Source organism: Lissotriton helveticus, chromosome 1_1, assembly GCF_964261635.1.
Source record: "Lissotriton helveticus chromosome 1_1, aLisHel1.1, whole genome shotgun sequence".
In the NCBI taxonomy this organism is placed as follows: Eukaryota; Metazoa; Chordata; class Amphibia; order Caudata; family Salamandridae; genus Lissotriton; species Lissotriton helveticus.
In genome coordinates this window covers 272,408,353-272,421,872 of record NC_136057.1, presented here as the reverse complement: position 1 = coordinate 272,421,872, position 13,520 = coordinate 272,408,353, and the positions used below count along the sequence as shown (strand labels likewise).

Sequence of the window (13,520 nt, the reverse complement as noted above, 5' to 3'; positions counted from 1 at the left end):
TTTACAATCCCATAGTTATGCTTGGGGCTGAGCAATGTATTTAGTATCATTGCAATTCACAGGATAACCATTACAAATTATAACTTCACACTCATGTGAGATATTGTAATGTTACTCTCCTATATTTATTATTAACTAACAAATGCTTGCAACATGCGTTTGGTTTATTGTCATAAGTATTTTGATGTGTGTGACAAATCCCTCCTGTTTTCTTGAAGATATACACATATATGTTGTAATTCTGTAATCCACTGTACACAAGCCACAGAGATGCTCTGCACTGCTGTTTTGCAACCATTCACAGCTCCTCCCCAGTTCTCTGACTGATGCAACACCTATTAGCCCTAGTAGTAACTATGGGTCTGATTCACAAAGGTAGCTTGCACTTTTGATTAAGGTTACACTTTTTAAGTAAGTTTACTACTTTTTGATATTTACACACAGCACTTTTGTAGCGACTTACACTTTTGCATTAACTTACATTTTTGTAGTAAGTCCGGCACTACACATGGCCTACCACTGGTACTGCAACACTGTCCAGTAGAAAATAATGGAGGTTGGGACTCAAAATAAAACCCCATAAGAAATACTGTAAAATTAAATTGAATGAAAAGAAATAGTTATAAATATATACTTAATGTGACAAATATACCCAAATAGTATGTATTATTTAATCACCTATTTCAAACTTAGAAATATTGTAATAATAAACATTATTAATTAGTAATAACAATGATTTAAATATTTAATAACATTTATTGTTATATTACTTTTTTTTTATTTTTTATTCAAAACAGGTGTCAGATGCTCATCTAGGGCACCGCAAGTATACGAACACAAATTACAAAACAGAAGACTTAAATCTTCGAAGCCCACAAGACAAATAAGGTATGATGTATGTTAAATTAAGAGGTCGAATAGTCAGAGAAAAGAAGCCATAAGTATGAGTAACAGCTGAGGACAGGTAAGAACAAATCTTAGAAAGATTGTAAACTGGGCTGAGATGCACAAGGGATAGGGCAGAAAGAGACTGGGGTTCAAGAGCAGGCCTTGAGTTGAGAGTGTGCCTGGGTCTAGTTGGGGACGATGTTGAAATTACTTCTTGGGAGGGGATGTGATTGGGGCCTGGAGTTGGGAATGAAATGAGGAAACAGTCATACACACAGAGCAGTTGTCAGGTCTGTGCCTCACAGCTTTCAAACACTTTGGATTGTATTCCAGGCCCTGAGCGTGCCAGCCAGGCTCTTTTTTTATTTGACAAATATCATGTTATTACCTTGACGCATTCGGCATTTGCAACGCTCTACAAATATCATTCAAATCATATCATATCATACCATATCATATCATATTACATCATTTATTATTTTCTGTAAATAAAGACTATCCTTCCAAGGCATTGCAGGCATTAAATGCCTCATTCTTGGGTTTTTGGTCATGTAAATCATTCTTACTTGCATAAATAGGTTGGTTTACAATGGAGAAAACACGCTTTTACACTTGTAAATGGAATTAGTCAAAGTGAATAAATCTGCTCCTGGCAGTGGCTGGTGGGCATGCCTGGGTGGAAATGCCCTGAATTTTGTCACCACCCACAATTTCACAAGAATTGTATTATTAAGAAACCATTGTGTGACCCTTTCTCTCTCTGAAAAGAAGAAAAACCTCAGAAGTGCATTATAATTTGCTATTTTTTGTTTTCTTTCCAAAATACCCATGGATATATTATTTCTTTTACAAATCAAATACACTATTATTTTTCAGGACTATGAGTAGGTAGCTGTTTTGAGCACAATTTGTAAGTATAACCTGGAAAAAATGTATACATTTTAAAAAGGTGATACATTGGGACCAGGTGAGGTAGTAAATCTGAAGAAGTGTTTCTCTATGTCTTTAATTCTTGTTATTCTCTATGTTCGACTGTATCTAGACCCAAACCCTTATGGCCTTACAGATTAAAACGTGATTGCCTTTACATCTAAAATTGGAAACTAAAGAACACCAAGGCAGCCCTTGTTAGTCAATCAAAATGTAACAATATTTAATGCACTGTGACATTGAAACTTAGATAAGTCTGGTTAAAGTGTGCACGTAAACAGGTATCTTTCATGCCTTGTCTTGTTTCTGTCAGTGGCGTAACGAAACCTAAGGGGGCCACCCTGCAAATTTCACAGAGGGGGGCCCCCCATTCCCTCAACCCAGTGAGGAGATTTAAGGACAGGGACCTCACTGCCCATGCACAGTGCAGGAGGGGGCACCCTGGAGCAAGGGGCCCTCCATACAATGGGTGCAGCAGGGGCTATTGTTACACCACTAGCTATACACCAAGGATTTAAGTGGCTTGTGGGAAAGGTGATGGCGTGCCCTTGTATTACATGGAATAAAGTACCTGCTGCCGTAGATGATAAAGATATTGTAAGTCACCTTCGGCCTCATTCCGCTATATGGTCATGAAACTCCTCAGTGAGTTGCAATATCCTTAAAATGTATGGCAGGGGCTGCTTTATCTCATAAAGTACAGCAACCAGTTTAACTATGTCCTAATGGAGACCGCCCTACAATGTGCTTCTAAGGACACTACAGATAGTTCCACTAGTGATATTCTAGACCATGGGTACTCACAAACATTTGCCCTAGGGCCACAAAGTACTGTCTGTGGCATGACTGAGGGCCGCACTGATGCCAGCAGGCTGGTGGTCGGGGTCAGTGTGGGTCAGGGATTGGGTAAGGAGGTCTAAAAACATGTTAAATAAAAGGCCAAACATGTATTTGCAGGTTAATACATGCTTGCCTGTTTATTTAACATTTGTTTCTGAATATTAGTTCCCAGCAACTAAACAGCAGCTAGTGCTGCTGTTCAAAGGGGGGGGGCGCATGGAAAGGTCAAGAGGGCCGCAAGTGGCCCCCAGGCTGTACTTTGAGTATCACTGTTCTAGACAACGCATACAATAAAAAACGCATAGAGAAAATAGTGCAGATGTCTGTGATTGTCCACGCAGGCATGGGTATTTGCTGATTTGGGTAATGCATTTAAAATACTTGTTATTGAATTACCTTTTCAATTTACCTGCTTGGATTAAAATATATTACATCCCCACACAACCAGTGCTTAATTTGAGCCGTTGGTTTCCGGTGCTCAACACTGGATCTTAATTTGTTCACGGTGCTCCGCACCGGCACTTAATTGTTAACACCAAACTTAGGACAGTCTGCCACATGGTGGCGCTGCTCATCTAATTTAGAGATGAGAAGAACAACGGTTATTTATAAATACAATATACATTAAAAATTACTTATGTTTGCCACCATAGTCATTCCTTTACCTCTGGGGACCTCGAATAATCTGAACTATAGCACATGCTGGCGAGAGAGATGGCTATTAGTGGTTTTGGCAGCAATGACAGGAACCATGGTTGGCGCAAGTTGCAGTGGCCTCCTTGTCAGGGCCCTGGCACTTAATATTTTACAAATTAAGCACTGCACACAACAACTCCCCTTGGGTGCAGAGGACACAATGCCTGCATTTAACTATTTTAAAAAATGATATCCCTGTCCCCTTACAGCAGACCATTAACAAAACAAGATCCCTGTGCAAGGCACAACTGTGTTTGTCATTGAGAAAAAAAGGCTGGTGTTGTAGGAGAACCTTTTGGGAGAGGGGGGCAACTTTCTTAAGCTCACCTACCACAATCACTCATATGCAATCACCCCTCCACATCCTTCACCACTCATTCAACATTCCAGCTATATTTTGTCCCTCCATTGCTCCTAAGTAGAGTCCTGGTTATGTTTCTGCAGTTGCACACAGCCTCTTCCTATGGTTGCCACCTAACTGGTTTTTTATGGGCATGAGCTGTATTTTAATGTACCGGCCAGTACAACAATTAGAAAAATCAGATTTTTTTCCCCCTTATTAGTTCATAGTTTAAACAGGCAACGTAAGAAGAAAACACTTTAAATGTGCTCCACAGCTGCCCTGGTGACCCTGGCTGACAAAGACAGAAAGGCCATATTCAAAGGAATAACAATGATTTCTTATAAAGTTCAATTTCAGAACCATATTGGGGCCTTTTCACAGAAAGTAAAATTGTGAACAGATGGCTATATGTGTCTCTTAGCAATTAATGGTAGCAACCTTATCTCTGCCCCAATACGTTCTTTGCAGCCTCTTCCTCTATCAGACAAGCAGTGCTCTAAGGAAGACACTTTCTGTGAGGAGTGAGAATCTGCTCTTGAAGGGGGCCTGGCAGGCTCAGGCTAACTGCCGAATGATCTGACAAATAGGCAGGTAAATGCTCCACTGATCCAACTTTCCTGCCTTCCCCTCTCTCAACTAGGCAACAAACCCTTTGCTTTCAGAGGTAGGACCAAGTGCATGAGAAATGCCTGGCTAGAAGTAACCTAAACTTCTATATCATTGGCACGGGTTCTTGTAGCCAAACAGAAAACCAGATCCAAAGGGAGTCTGTTCTAGTGGCGAGGGTAATTGTGGTGTAGACAGCTATACTGTTCAGAGCCACACAGCACTGGTCCTGCAAGATAGCACTTCAATGACACATGGAGGTCAGGGAGGATGGGACTTGGGAAGCACTTCTTATCCCTAAATTGTATTCATTCTTAAAAAGTAGCAATTTTGGTGACTCAAAAATTATTTCACTAAAGGGATCACACAGAAAACATTTGTCAGAGATCAGTACAATCTATGCACAGAGGGCTCTTTATATTTGCATTTCTTCTTTTCAGGAAGGAAATACTTAAATGCTGATATGGAGAAGGTCCGAAGGAATGCATGGGAGGCCACGTGGCAAAAAGTGAGGGATCACAACCTTCTGGCTGACCGTGGCAACAAGAGCTACCGATTGGAAATGAACCATTTTGCAGAATTGGTATGTGCTTATCTTTCCTGTCAGATTTACAATATAAACTCAACATTACTGTCTATTTAATGTTTAAACGTTCAAGATTTACACATTTAGGTAGATAGGACATGTGCCAGACAGATCAATGTAAGTGATATCATTGAAAATACAGATCTGATTTACTGACTGCGGTTGACTCTCATTTGTGCATCCCTAAACAAGCTTCCCTTTGCTTTGGGAGTTTTGAAAACATATTTCATGGCAACCTTTGTAAACTCTGCATTGCATGCTTCTGCATTTTTGTTCGAATTTTTACCATTTTCCTTTTGAAGTATGTATGTGTTTGATTTATATAGTTCAAACCCAACAATAAGGTACCAGAGATCTGTACAGAATGAAAGCAGAGGGAGCAAATAAAACAAGGTTACAGGAGGAGAGGAAGTGATTTATGAGTTGTGGGTGGGATATTGAATTTGCTTTTCCTGATGAAGCCTGAGCTGGCCTGTTCATTTGACCCGCCCATTAAGGCAAATCATAATGTAGTGTGCTAGGGTTAGGCTCATTTCTCTAGTTCTCCCTAACTGCCTACACTTTACTTTCAAAACATTGTAATTTCAATTCCCACACTTTCTAGAGCTTTCATCATAGTTATCTCAATTTCATTTGAGTTCAAATGTACTTTTGGGTCTCCCAGTCATCAATATTACAAAGCTGTCGTAGAGCACATAGGTGAAGTAGGGATGTACAAAGGTTAAACGCATGAGACCTGAACAGCCATACCCTGGTTGCCCAGTGGTCTTCATCAGCCTCCTTTTTTGAGATGTCCTGCAATGCCCCCAGGAACATTGAGAGCATCAGAGATCTTGAAGCTAATTTTTGGCAGCAGAAATGGAAGCATCCACTAAGACCGAAAAGGGACAATGTATATTGTATAGACTGAAGAACAAATAGAGGAAAACTTACGGATGTTGCTGGGGCGCACTAAATGGGAGTTTAGAAGAAAATATACAAACATTGAAATAAGGCTAGGAAAATGATAGCATGGTTGAGTAACCACAAAGAGACATCTTGATGGATATGAGGAGTAATGCTGAGGGAACAACCACAAAGATGTGCGCACTTAAGCGCCCTAGCCCCTTCTCCCCTTCTGGCTATGATGACATCACAGCCAGCGCTGTAAACCTCCCCAGTATAGAAAAATAAAATGATAATTACGTTGTGTTATTATCATTTTATTTTTCCTTTTTCCACTGCTCACAGAGCAGTGGGACGGCGCTTCTCTGCCTTAGCGAAGGAGGTGCTGATGGGTGGTTGTATAACCTAATTTCAGACCCATATACCTTAAACTTTTACAGGAGGCATACTTCTGCAGGTCAAACATGGTTGCATGGAGTTCATAGGTTGTGTGCTTTCCAACAGGGACAAATGCACCACTTATCATACAATTAAGGACTGTATTGTAATCAACTATTCTTGGGGGAGAAACCTTCTGAATGAATGAGGGGATTTCTAAAGCATAACAGTTACTGCAAGAGTGTCCCGGCGCTAACACAGACGGCTAATAGATTGTATCTCAGACCCTACAGATTAAACAGATGAGTTTGAACATGCTTGTGAAATGATTTCTTCTCAGGAATGCATCTGAGAGGAAGAGGGAACTCATTCCAGTACTTTGCCGCAAGAACCGAGTAGGCTGATCCACCCCATTTCTTCCGTTCGGTGATGGGGATAGTTAGCAACCTTGCAGACTGTGAACGTGGAGTTCTTTTGAGACAGTATTCAACCATCCTATTGGACAGGTATTTGGGTCCCATCTTATAAAAGGTGGCATGGGCCACCATCGGTGCTTTGAACCTGATACTCTTTATATTTGGTAACCAGTGCAATTGATCATGGTAGTGGGAAATGGAGGCATGGTTGAGAAGTTTAAACAAAAGGGGAATTGACATATTCTGCACCATTTGCACTTGATGAATTAGGTAGTCCAGGGTCCCGAGTTACAGTATGTTCCCGTTGTCAAGTCTGGAAAGGATTTATACCTGGACTACAGTTTTTTGGGCTTCGCATGGCAGGAGGTTCGAAAATCTTCCCAACAGCCTCAATATCCAACAGGAGATTTTAACCACCAATTGATTGATGACAGTCATGCAGATAGATAGCATACTGACATATTACATGGTACGTTTGAGAATAAATCTTGAAATAGTCATGTCCAGATGCAAGTGACTTCTCTGCACTTTAGATCTGATGTTTGCCCATTAGGACATCTCTTGAATGGGGTGGTTCTAAACCACTGATCTGGTTTTCTGTAAGCTGAGGAGGTGGCTGAACAGGTGTGTGGCCACAGAGTAAACCATTTATGAAGGTTGGGCTTTCCATCTGATCATTTCATGTTAGTTCAAATTTTACTGGGGGATGCTGATAGGAGGTTTGCAAGGTGTAGATAAAAGAATTGTACTAGGGCAAGTGTAAGGATCCTGTTCACAACATTATGCACTCTACTTTGAAACACTTTCATCTTGAAATCTCCTTTGCGTCCATCAACCTACTTGGAATTTCTGATCTTCCACAGATTTTCTTCTCACTGTTCCTTCATTTAAAAAACTACGACTAGCTAGATTATTTTTGCATAAAATACCATCAAGACCTGAAATCACCTCCCTAGTTATCAACTATCAACATGGCTATTTAGGTCTTAGTTTTCCTTTTTTCATGAATATTTTGGCAGGCTAACTGAAATAATTTGTACTAGAAACAGGCTTCACAGGATCCAACGCTGGGTCAACTTCTTCAGTATTTATATGCTTAAAAAATTAATAAATAAATACATTAAATTAAATAAGGAATCCTTAATAATGCTTTACTGTTCTTATTTGTCTAACTTCTGAAATGCTATTATGGTTGACTTTTGCATAAAAGAAAGTACTTGTGATGCTGCAGTCTAGCGGGAATGTGTTGTCATACTTCGTGTACCTGAATGCAAGAAGAAAAACATTTTAAAAAGTTAAAGATTGAAAAGAGACATTGTATACAGGGGACAATGCAGTTCTAATTCATTCTGTCCCTTGTGCCCTTAGTTCATATTATTTACATTAAAAATATTTTGGCTCCACTGAAGTGGGAAGGGGGGATTCATAAGTATGGCGATTCAAGCTGCAGTGTTTAAATGCCCTGAAATGAAATCTCTTAGGCAAATGTGTCCACATATTTGCATGGAAGAAATACTGGTCTATTAGAACATGAGCGATGTCAGAAAATATTCAACTCGTCTGAAAACCACTTCAACGCATTACAAAGCAGTGCCAAATATGCCCTACTTTGCTTTCATGAACCACTTTCTGTGATGGCATCAGGGTGAAGCCCTGTGAAGTCATGTGACATACTTCCTGTGATGTCATCATTAACTTATATCATTTGATGTCATATACTCCAACTATGCCTTTTGGTGAATGTACATCACTTTTAGTTTGACTTGAATACATTTCTGCAATCTCTAGGGACAGGTGTGAAATATTAGGAATAGCTACTGGTGAACAGAGGTCATCATTTTAAGCTTGGCATAACATCTGCATTAATCGGCACCACTCACACACTTATATTGAGTGTGATTATCATGTTAAAGTTGACCATAGTTAGTTTAGTCTACTTGTAACAACGAGAGAGTAAGGGAGAAAAAGGAAACGCTCCTATTCCCCTGGGGTAGTCATACAAGAAAACAACAAAGGAGCGTCACAATTAAAGTGACTACAAGACAAAGGAATAATTTGTCTGCAAGGGGTCTAGTACGCGGTCTATGACATTTACAAGTGAAACCTTAATAGGTTATTAAGAAGGTCATCCCTCACCAACATGGTTGGTGACATGCTTCATCATTGGGCCCCACCAGGAGTGGGGCCCAATGATGACCTCTTCGGGGTCCGGCATTGAGGGTATGCAGGTGCTATAACGGGTGCCTAGCTAACGAGGCGGTGTGCCATTTCGCTACCACCCCCCTCCCGTGACCCATGGCGCTCTGAATCTTAGCGCCCCCTAATAAACTTGGTTCCACTCCAACACGTTGGAATCTTAGAAACCATTTTATTTTTCACATATGTAATCCCAGGTTAGGGTGGGCCTTAGTGCGCCCATACCACCGGGGTTCTTACACTACATTTAATTCTTACACATTGGGCCTGATGAATGCCTGATAAATTACATCACATAGGCTGAAACATGTTGACCTGATCACGACACCTAAGGATAATCTTGGACTTTTAATTTCGGTCCTTTATCCTACACAGTTTTTTACTCTGTCCAATAAGCAAAACAAATAAATTATTTTTTGACTTAATTGTGACATTTTAACCTTCACTTCACATTCACGAACAACCAGCTCCGCAGTAATTCTGGCGTTGTAGCACACCAGTGTGGCATTCGGCCACTCCTGGTGGGGCCCAATGATGAAGCATGTCACCAACCACGTTGGTGAGTGAGGGCCTTCTTAATAACCTATTAAGGTTTCACTTGTAAATGTAATAGACCGCGTACTAGACCACTTGCAGACAAATTGTTCCTTTGTCTTGTAGTCACTTTAATTGTGACGCTCCTTTGTTGTTTTCTTGCATAGTTAGTATAGGCCTTGAATTGAAATGACTCTTGTTAAGTTGAAATTCTTGTCTGTCTGCTGTGCATCTTTCCCTTCTCTCATTTCAGGAGCCAAGCTATAACAGTACACATTAATTAAATTGTATCATAATGTTCTGGTATGTGTTGCTTTGGTGCTGAATAATGAACCTCTGCACCTGTGAGAAGAGCATGCTAAGCACCATATAATCCAACCAGAAGATATCAGTAGAAGGTCATGCAGCAGAGACTTCCATTGTATGGTAGCTGGGAAGAAGGCTGAAACTAGATTATCATAAAATGTTCAATCTTGATTAGTTGTCTTCATGCAATCGTAGGGAGTTGCTTTTCAGTGTAAAGAGATGATTTAATTGTGCATTGCAGATTTAGAGCAGATCAGATCCCCCTTTCCAATTTCCTGAGAGTAGACTTTTTGCTCTGGTAAAGAGACAGACTCCTTCGACTGTGCACATCCCATTGCATTATAAATATTTAATTCTATTTCTTATATCCAGACAGCACATGAACGAGAGTCAAGAGGATGTTTGATCGCTCCACGATTTGCAGAAAAACCCATGGAAGTCCAAAAATACAGTACTAATGTCAACCTTCCCAAAGAGGTTGACTGGAGAAAAGAACACCTTGTCACAGAACCCAAAAATCAAGGCTCCTTCTGTGGATCTTGCTGGGCATTTGCCACCGTAAGCATTTACCTTCTATTTTTTGAGGCATGCACAGCAGCTTTATTCCCTTGGCAGAGTGCACTATTTTCATATGGCTCAAGAGGATGTTTGGTGTCTGAGCATTCATCACATTTGGCGGTATGGTATGTCAGGTCGGATCAAAGAAAAATAAATATTATACACGATGCTTTAACAACATTCTTGCACTCTAGTACAGTTGTGATGGACTCTATTTTGAAGCTAGTAATTAGTTGTACTTTTTTTACTAGTTCGCCATTCATCTGATGTAATGTGCGTTGGTTTAGTTACACCACCTTCTACAAACTGGTTGTGGTCGATGTGCAGAACTGCAATCCAAAGTAGCCTCATCCATTAGAACCATGTTTCCCCTTCATTTACAAGTATATGCTGAACTTGTTCTCTTTGAAGAACCTTGGTTTGTGACTCATTTTGAAACGTTGGGGGTGTGAGCAAAGAAAGTGTTTGGGGACATGATGTGGAAGGGCGTATTGCAGAAGTGTTATCGCCTAGGAGGGTTTTTGACCTGTTTCATTTGATGACACTTTCATCCATCCTCTTCTCTGAGATATTCGGCACCTTGAATAGGAAATCTCTTTCTTCATGGTAATTCTGCATCTCATCAACATGCATTCAAAACACTATTCTTTGAGATGCAGCAAATAAATAATAAATAAGAGGGAAACATGGCATGTGGAAAGCTTACAATGCCAGAATTGGGCCACAGAAGAAGAGGTCCCATATCACCATCTGATGTCAGTTTCGATGGTAACATTGATATCTTTGCAGGGAGTCATTAGAAGCTATGCTGGCTTCCTGAATTTAGTTCATTAGATGGTCATGAGCAACAGTGTTGGAGGCAGTTGACTGCTCTAATAGATTTACAATGGAGAGGCAACTGTTGTTTACTTGAGAATAGAAAGACAACCATTGAAAGTATCAGGATGGAGAATCAGCTATTGATCACATGATAATGGCGATGCATCCTTAGAAATCAGGAGTATGGAAATGCAGGCTTTGATTCCACTGATTTCATTCCTTACCACAGGCAATGTGGTTTCCGTCCCATGCTTGGACTAGAAACTGGTTTATATGTTGGAATTTTGTGGATCTTGCATGGATCGGTCGGGTTTAATGTAAAAGAACAATTCTAGGGTGGATTTCGCCAGGAAGACAAACAGTGGCACCACACATCTTCACCATTGTTCTTTCAAATACTCAATGAATTGGATATTGTTTTTCAACAATGTGTGATTTTACTTTTGTTTATGAAGCAGAAAATAATGTATTTTCTACACAGTTTGGCGTACTAGAGTCCCGTTATTGCATTAAACATAAACAGTTCTTAGACTTCAGTGAGCAGCAACTTGTCGACTGCGACTAACGAAACAGAGCCTGCTGTGGAGGGTTGCCAAGGCTCGCCTTCGAATATGTCAGTGAACACGGAATTATGAAGAAAGAAGATTACAAATATGTTGAACATGTAAGTCTCTCAATTACAGTAGAGCAGGGGTCTCCAATATTTTCTTTAACAAGAGCTACCTATGAAAATGCACCAATTTTTATCTTGAATACTCTCTTTTGAATTCTTTTATACATTTATTAACTCAACCAAACAAAATATTCTAATTTAGTAGGCTAGGCAGCACTTGGGAGACCTGCTTTTTGGTAGCTGGAGAGCTACCAGTAGCTCACGAGGTACTCGTTGGAGAAGCCTGCACTAGAGACAAAGGCATCCAGATGTATTTATTGAAATTGTGTTTCAGGGGTAGGTCAGGATATTGAAGACAAATATAAAATGGCCACAATAGCGTGACCAGAATAGCAAGGGACAAAATATGAAAGGGTATGTAAAATTTTTATACATTTTGTGTACCTAATTCTACCTCATATGCTTTATAAATACCTTCAAGGTATGTAGACATGGATTTAAGAATAGTAAACCCTTAACTCCCTCTGTGCACTTACCTGCTTGATATTGTGTCCCTACTACAATGGTATTTCAGACGAGAACTGTGTGCATCAAGCAACACTTAACATAGCATTACATTTGCCCCTGATGGACACATTTCAAGCAGGGCGGTATCTATACTACTATTATAAAGAGAGAACTGTGTCCTTTGAGCCAGGTAAACTCGAAAAGTACACCACCAATCACAACACCCAATACAGCGTTGGAAAGGGGAGGTCCAGGAGATGGACATAGGCTATAGAAAACCACACCATATACATTAGGGGGCGGGGGGGACGTTAGGGGAAAAGTAGTCCGTATGGGCGTATGGATACAGTGATTGCACGCGGCGTTCGGCGGCGTCACAACGCTTGCGAGAGGCGCAATGGCGTGTGGGCGTGACGACGTGACGCTCGCTGTCCTGACCGGAGCGCGGGAAGGAGAAATGGAACAAAATACGACATGCGGGGTGGAGCGGTGGCGCAGGACCGACACACAACATTGAAGTGCCCAGCGCGGGGAGGAGCGGCGATGTTGGTGGGGGCGCAGGAAGGAGCAAGGGACACACACCCGACATGCGGGGAGGAGCGGCGGCGCGGGAGCTGGTAAGTACGCTCTCCTGCTCGTCTCCTGCAGCGGTGCTGCCCCCAGCCCCCTTCTGCCCCAGACAACGTCGGGGCGGGCTGCCAGTATATATATATATATATATATATTCACTGAAAAAACAATAGGTTTCAGGCTTTATATAGTTAGGAATTAGCATTTAAAAAACCTTTAAAATTCATTCAAAAAACTATAAGTTTTAGGGGTGTTATAGTTAGCTGGACATTTCACTCATACAAAACCATTGAAATTGCTACTATATAGTTAGTTGTACTAACTATATTTTGCGCACCCGCAATCCACTGCTGATGATGTCACATATTACATCATTCATGACAACCATCACTTACAATCCGGAGGAACAGTTCTTAGTGACATTAGACATAGAGTCACATCAGCTTGCACACGCGGTAAGGAAGAAATATACGCCGTAAGCATGAGAGGCATTAGAATGAAATCTAGCTCGATTGGGTAATAACTTTGGCACAATTGAGAGGACAGACCGTCGAGGGCAGTTGCAAGACAGGGCTCGGGTTAACTTACGAGCAACAGGGGTAGTTGACGAATCTGTAGGTACGGGATATCATAGCCGGTAAATACAGAGACCATGATAGCTAGACCGAGAAACAGGATGAGCATATCATGACCGGCTAAATAATTTCAGAGTAGAATAATGAGCAACTAATTACAACTTACTCGGTTTTTAGATATCGACCCAAGGGCGAACACGCAAACCCGCTTATGGATAAAGGGGGTTCTTTTAACAGCAATTTCTTCTACGGGAGCCTGGTACGCACTACAACA

The 13,520-nt window shown here is 40.9% G+C and overlaps 1 pseudogene across 1 annotated transcript in view; it reads left to right on the top strand.

Annotated features, from left to right (window-relative positions):
- Positions 1–4,769: 4,769 nt before the first annotated feature.
- The window catches only part of LOC144762108 (uncharacterized), a 28,228-nt pseudogene continuing 19,477 nt past the window's right edge, over positions 4,770–13,520 (top strand). The window contains exons 1-3 of the transcript XR_013596053.1: positions 4,770–4,886; positions 9,977–10,162; positions 11,463–11,645. The product of XR_013596053.1 is annotated as an uncharacterized LOC144762108 (transcript). The remainder of the gene's footprint in view (positions 4,887–9,976; positions 10,163–11,462; positions 11,646–13,520) is intronic.